Source organism: Sminthopsis crassicaudata, chromosome 3 (genome assembly GCF_048593235.1).
Source record: "Sminthopsis crassicaudata isolate SCR6 chromosome 3, ASM4859323v1, whole genome shotgun sequence".
NCBI lineage: Eukaryota > Metazoa > Chordata > Mammalia > Dasyuromorphia > Dasyuridae > Sminthopsis > Sminthopsis crassicaudata.
The window spans coordinates 13179908-13187851 of NC_133619.1; positions in this window are offsets into that span (position 1 = coordinate 13179908).

Below are 7944 nucleotides of genomic sequence, written 5' to 3' on the forward strand. Positions count from 1 at the left end.
ATATATCACTTGGAGAAATGTCTAGACCTTGATGATGTGACAAATTACAAACATAAGTGATTTACCTAGCTCTTTTGAATTTGAAAGTAAGACTTAACACCTCATATCCCTAATGTCTGAAGCCCTTTGCCATAAACATATGAAATTCAAAATGTATAATGACATCAATCTTATCTTCTTATGAGTTTATGAATTTCATCATGTTCCCAGCAAGTTATCAGAATTATTCATTTTAAAATGGAAGAATGGTGTTCTGTTGGGCACATGACAATGTTCAAACAAAAGAAAGAAAAAATTAAAAAAAATAAAAACAAAATGCACAAAGGCCATAAATTGGTTATTCTAAGTTTTTATATAAGTCATCATGGCAGTCAACCTTTGTTCTTTGCAAACTTTATTGTTCTTTTCCACTCAAAAAAGTAAACATGGACACACACACACACACACAGAGAGAAAACAATTCAAATCAAACCAACAAGCATTTATTAAGCTCTTAATATGTGTCAAATACAAAGCAGTAACTAGGTGACCCAGTGGATAGAACACTGGACCTGGAATCAAAAAGATCTGAGTTCAAATGAGGCTTTAGACCCTTAGTAGCCATGTGACTCTGAGCAAGTCACAGTTTGCCTTAATCCACTGGAGAACGTAATGGTGAACCACTTCAAATTATTTGCCAGAAAACTCTGTAAGGTGTGAGAAATGAATATTTTTCTCTTATATTTAATAATTAACCATTGTGTTGGGACCAACGCTTTTCCCCTTTTCTACTTCCTCCTCTAGAAACCAATCAGTGTGGGAAATCTCTTAAGAGACTTACCCAGACCAAAATCTAATCAACAGCAAAAGTAATTCTAAGTTTGAGCTACTGGGTGTATTTCTACTTATTGTGTTTATTTAGACAAGTCTGGGGAAGTATTGATAAATCCCTGTTGTCAAGATAGATGTTGTGAAAATTGATATGTCTTTGACCAAGATTTAAGGGACCTAAGTCATATATCCCAAGATAGGCCACCTCCCATTGATGGATTCCCAGTGGATCAACCAATCAGAGTTAACTAAGCATCCCTCAGAAATACCTACTCTTTGAAACACATATAAATTATTAGCCCACTGCCATTAGACATCTTTAGTTTAAAAAAAGATGGCCAAATATCCAACCTTTAGCAATAACATGTTAGTCTTATTACTAAAATAAATAAATTACCAGAAACTCCATCTCTCAAATTTTCAAATTGTCCCAACAGGATCATAAAGAATCAGACATGATTGAACAAAGGTATCAAGCATCAGGCTAAGCAGTTAAAACAGAAATACTAGTCACTCATCATCTTTCCAGGATTTCTTTCCAGAAACCATTAAATGTCAGTCACATCTAATATATCTAGTCTACATGTACCTAATTAATCTGTTTTTCTATGGAGAATCATGGATGTAATAATCATTGGGTAATGCTTTCTCTATACGTTTGCATTATCTACTTTAAAATAGCTATTTTAATATAACTGATCATCCTTTCAAAGATATTACACAGTTTGGTGAAGAAAATGATCTTGTCTCTCAATGTTTTGGGGAAAAGTTTGTCTTTATTAGAGGACTATTTCTTCAAGAGGTTTTTTTTTTCCATTTTTTGGCTGTAATATACCTTCTTTAAATACTTAAGTGATAAAACTTCACAGTCTCCAAGGGTTTTTTCCCCCTTTTTTATTCCAATATTATTTTCCCTTTAAATTTGTTTTCTTACTGAAAGGTCTTCCCTATTCTGTGTTCTGTCAGGGAGTCCATAGAAATTGGTTTTAATCGTAGAGAATTATTTATGAGCATTTGGAGGCAGTGGACACTGGGAAGTCTCCCAGGTAGACTCTTAAAAATCGATGCATTATAGGAAGATAACCCTGTAGCAAATCCATCAGGGCACGGTAGATAGAAAATTGATAGTCAGTCAATCAACAGTCTTTTTTTTTTTTTTAAAGACCTCACTTATACTCCCATCTCTCAAAGAGTCCTGTACTCAATGCTGACCTTCCCCAGAGACAGAAATGATAGAGGGTCTCAAAAGGATGATTAACAAGGAAAAGTTTCAGAGAAAAAATATCTCTTTAGTTAGTGGGTTAAATTTCCATAGCAAAAACTCTTCCTAGAATTTTATGATACCAAAAAAAATGTTTGTGGCATTTTAAAGGGAAATTTTCTAACAATTCCTGCCATTTGTATGTTTTTTAAAATATTCTATTAGACTTGAGATAATCAGCCTTCAAAACAGTGCTATTTTCCTCCCTTAAATACGCCCACATGCTGGCAGGATTGAATTTTGTCTGGAAATGAGTGTGGAAACTATAAATTAGAATATAGGGAAAGAATTCAGTCAGGCTCCATGAAGGGAGGGAATAGCTGGAATTTAAAACATAAGCTATCTATTAAAGAAAACACAGTATAAACATGATAGTACTCAACTGGGACTGAAATCTGTATTGTTTAGGTCAATCCTGATTCATCAAGGGAGGCATTAATCTGGAAAGTACATATTATGTTAAGACATAATGTTGAGTAAGGGGTGTATAAATTATAAAAGATTACTAATCTGAAGAACAAAATGTCAATTAAAATCCAGATACAAGTCTGTCATGACGATGGGGAACAAAACATTATAAGAGAAATTAAATGCCCAGATGTTAAAGGAAGCTGGTTCTTAATGGAAACAGGACCCATTGATATAAATGATCTGGCCCAGCTTATGGGGAAAGATGTTAGAAATGATGAAATATGACATAAAGGAAAATAATTAAACTAAGGATACTAACCAGCATGCTTTGATTGAAAATGAATTTCACAACTTTAGTTTAAGATTAGAATACACAGCTACAGCATTATTTGGTCAACACAAAAATAGAACCATTCCCAAAGGGTTAATTTAGTCAAATAGCCTTCTCACGTGGATATTCTGGCTAAATTATCAAGTTTCTAAGAAAATTAGTTTAGTGATTCTAATTTTTAATATGACCAAACAGAATCTAGTGAGATGTCATCAAAGCCAGGGGAGACCCGGGTTCAAGTTCTATCTTGGCTATCATTTGGATTGTGTGAATCTGGGCAAGTCACTTGACTTTGAAATACTCTAAGAACTGTGTAAGTTCATATGTTGTATATAGGATATACACAGTTAACATGTATGGGAATGCCGCTCGTCTAGGGGAGGGAGTAGAGGGAGGGAGGGGAAAATTTGGAAGTGAATACAAGGGATAATGTTGTAAAAAAAAAAAAATTACCCATCCATATGTACTGTCAAAAAAGATTATAATTATAAAATTAATTTAAAAATTAAAAAAAAAGAACTGTGTAATTGCAGTGAGGTTTCTTCATCTGGAGTTCCCTATATGAATGAAATCACCTATTCCTAATGATTTATGAGTGAATTGGAAATCTACATTAATGGGAGCTTTAACCAAAATAACAAAAGTTATCCTGGTAATTGGCCCCTATTTCATATTACATAAGCTATTACTCTGAAAATGGATGGAGAAAGAAATTTTGTCAAGGATCAACCTGAAGAAAACTTTCTCTTTTGGTCTTAGATGATTAAAGAGCTTTAGGATGGAACTGCCATAGGTACAATCTGGTGAGTATAATAATAATTAATAATAATAGCAGGGTTTGCAAAGGGCTTTACAAATATTGTCCTGTTTGATCCTCAGAACAGCCCCATGAATCTCATTTTATAGATGAGAAAACTGACTATAGATTAAATGACTTATGTACAGCTAATACATCTGAGGCAGGGTTTGAAGTCAGGGCTTTCTGACTCCAGGACCACAGCTCCATCCACTGCGCCTCCTAAGAGTAATCTATCTTTGGAAGCAGAATATCTCTGAATAAGTATCATTCAAACAGAAAGCTCTAGTTTCCCTTAAGGCTCTTTTCCCTCTCTCTGCCCCTGAATCTCTACTCTCATATAAAAATTGTAATTAAGCCTCCCTACTATGCCAGTCACTCTCCTCTCCAGAGGAAACACAGCCTGAAACAGAGTTAGACTGCTGATACCTCAGGGAGGAAGAAGCAGGGAAAGAGCTTTACTAAAGAGTATTTGTTATGTGAGGGACTGGGAGAACCTAAAGGGAAATGAGTGAACATGGATGACATTGAAATAGATTTGTGTGCTGGAGCTCGAGGAGGAGGAGGAGGAGGAGGAGGAGGAGGAGGAGGAGAAGGAGAAGGAGGAGGAAAACATTTGGCTAGGTTGTAGACTCAAGGGTCAGTCAACTGAAAAGGTTTGTCAGGAGAGGCAGAAGAAAGTAGCATGAAATGTGGTCAGTAAGGTCATGAAGGAATAAATGAATGAAGCATTTATTAAGTGTTTACTAAGTGCAAAGCCCCACACTAAGCTCTGGAGTTACAAATAGCAAAGTCTGACAGTGTCTGTTCTCAAAAAGCTCACATTCTAATGACAGAATGCAATACCTGTGGGATGTGTCAAATCCAAGAAAAACTCCCATAGTCCTTAGGTGACAGCAGCAAAAATGATGGCCCTGAATTTTATAAAATGATTTTTTTTCCATCGATAAACCTATATCAGATTTCTAAGATTCAACCATTTGACAGTGACAAGGAATTGGGAGGCAAAAAATTTCTTTTCTGCATCTTCAGTATCTTGACCCCTGAAGAAGTTATCCTCTATATCTCCATAAAGATCACTTCTTCTAGGATAGTGGCTAAGGACAAAGGTCTGGAAGCCTGATTCTTCTCAAGAGTCTTTGACCCCAATTGGTGCTGAAGGGAAATGCTAGTCAAGATGGCAGTGATAATCTGAGTTACCCAGCTTTGGCTCGCTCTCTCTCTCTCTCTCTTTCTCTCTCTCTCTCTCTCTCTCTCTCTCTCTCTCTCTCTCTCTCTCTCTCTCTCTCTCTCTCTCTCTGTGTGTGTGTGTGTGTGTGTGTATCTGTGTGTGTATCTGTATGTCTCTCTGTCTCTCTCTGTCTCTTTCTCTGTCCATATCTCTGTGTCTCTGACTCTGTCTGTGTCTCTGTGTCTCTCTATGTGTGTGTGTCTCTGTCTCTCTCTGTCTTTCTGTCTCTCTGTCTCTGTCTCTATCTGTCTCTCTGGATCTTGTTGTCTCAGCCAGACTGGCTTGCCAGGCATATCAGTGGTCGATAGTTGTCTATGGAACTGGAAGTGACACCATTTTGAAGTCACAACAATAAATATACACGTGTGTGTACATGTATATACATGCATGAGTGAAAATTTATACAGATACTAATAGAGAGGAAAATATATCTATATGAAGAGAGATGTGTATTTATATAGGGAGGTGTATATATACATATACATATATATATACCTATATACATGTGGAGAGAGAGAGAAAGAAAGGAAAAGAGGGAGGGAAAGAGGAGGAAAGAGGAAGGGGAGAGAAGAAAGGGAAGACAAGAGGGAAGAGAAAGGAGAAAGGGGAGAGGGAAGAGGAGCTATCACTGTTATTACATGTATAGTGGCCTTAATTGAGTATTTCTATCTAATCAGCCCATCCATCCAAGTCAAGTAAGAATAGAATACCATCAAACATCAGAGATATTATACGTTTGGTTCCAGCCTACCACAATAAGGTAAATATTTCAACAAAGTTGGTTTCTCAGTGTATTATTCTCAGTCTATTAAGTGTATAATAATATATGTCCAAACATACTTTAATTTTAAAAAACTTTATTATTAGTGGAAATTTTAATCATCAGCTGAGCCTTCAGTGAGTCACAATTTTCTTTTGCTGGTGGAAGGTCTTGCCTCCATGCTGATGACCGCTGATTGATCATGGTGATGATGGACAAAGATTGGGGTGACTGTGACAATTTCTTACAGTAAGACAGCAATGAAGTTTGCCTCTTGAATTGACTGTCCCTGTCACTGAACCATTTAGAGGTCATTAACTGACCTCATTTCAATATTGTTGTGTCTTAGGGAATAGGGAGAGAAATGGAGGTGACTGGTTGATGAAACAGTCAGAACACAAACAACATTTATCAAAAAGTTCACTGTCTTATATGGGTGTGGTTTGTGGCCCTCCCAACAATTACAGTACTAAGATGGGTAAAAATTATCATAAATCTTCATAACAGATATATTCGTGAGAAAGTTTGAGATCACAGGAGAATTAGCAAAATATGACCCAGAACCAAAAAAGGGAGCCCGTAACCTTTAACCTGTAACTCACAATCCCTGTGAAGTACAATGAAATAAGAGTTGTCTGTGTGTGCCATCAATTAATCTAAGTCCTCAAATAAACCCAAGGGAAGTGATGTGACTTAAATGCACAGGAAGCAGTTTTATGCAGCTGAGAACACCTGTTCTTAGCCTACAAAAATATCAAACCAATTTGGGCCCATGATAAAGAAAGCATAAGGGAGGAGAAAGCATTCTTGCAAAATTTTATGGGGGGAAAACCCACTTGATTTCAGCTGCAGACCAGGTCTCCTCCGCTCCCCTGCCCACAGGACATACACATCCATGTGCACACACACACACGCACACGCACACTGAAATCCACCTTGCCAACTAGAGAATTTAGTAAACTGGAAAGGGTCCTGAAGGATCTTAGCCTTCTCCTCGTCTGTTACCTACTTTGTCCAAGCCATTGCCCGGGACCCCCAGAGTAGCAGCAGTGTTCATATTGTGACTCTAAATCAGCTCGGAGATGAGGCAGGGAAACCAATGAAAGTTTCACCAAAATCCCCACAGTGAATGACTGAGGGACCCTTCCTGAGGACCTAAAAAAGGAGGGAAGGCCGGAAAGTCCAGGGGGATGCATTGCATTCTGGGATTTGTAATCCTCTGGTGCCCCTGTTCATCCCCACCCCCACCCCCCACCAGGCTGTGGTACAGAGCTACAGAGCTTCATTCTCATTGGTTCACCCTAGGCCAAAGACTTTGGGGAGCCCCCCCAGACTCTGTTCCCAGTCAAGGCCCTGAAAAGTGAAGTGTTGCATCCACAGGAGCAGGCCTTTGGGCTCCCTGACCACAGTCTTTCTGTGTTCCATCTGTAAAATGGGGGTGAATGGCCACCTGATCACCCACAGCACCCATGTTACCAGGCTGCTGTGAGGTTCCAATGCCATGAGATGTGCAAGGTGCCAGCGATCTAAATGTGAGTTGCTATCACCTGCTCTCAAATGGCCCCCAAAGCAAACCCAAGTCAATAAATATTTATGAAGCACCTACTTTGGTTAAATCCTTTGAAAATATTTTCTCATTTATCCTCACAACAGCCTGTCGGAAATTGTTATCCCTATTTTACCAATGAGGACAACTGAGGCAGAGAAATGACTGGCGGAGATCGCATAGCTGCCAAGTATCTGAAGCTAGATTCGAACTCTGTTCTCCCTGACTCCAGATGCGGCCCTCTCTCCACTGCACCATCCATCTGACAAACATCTGCCTCTCTTCCTTTGATCTTTCCTGTTACATCCTCACAACTGCCTATGGAGAAAACCATCTCCATGGCCCAGCTCTGGTATTGTGTCCTTAATTAATTAATTACTTAATTAATTCGGTGTTCTTAATTAAGCTTTTGTTGCTGAAGGTTCAGATAGGATGGAACAGCCACATTCCTATACATAAGCATATGCACTGTCCATGTGTCTGTGTGATGCTGACAATAATGTGTCTAATATATTTTACTCTTTGGTCTATTCAATATATTGTATGTGTAAGAAAAGAAAAGAAACTCCGGGAGCAAGAGCCTCTCAGCTTCTACCTCTGTCTGAAAGATATGGTTAGTGGGTGTAAGTATGGATATGGATATGTACACAAAGGTACACACATATAAATATGGTACCAAAAGTCGCTACTCAACAAGATACGAGTTGTAATGTTTTCATTACAAGAAAAAGGAAAAAAAACAAACTTGTTGGTTAGAACTTAGACCAAATACAAAGAGCCCCCAATACAGGCAGAGCC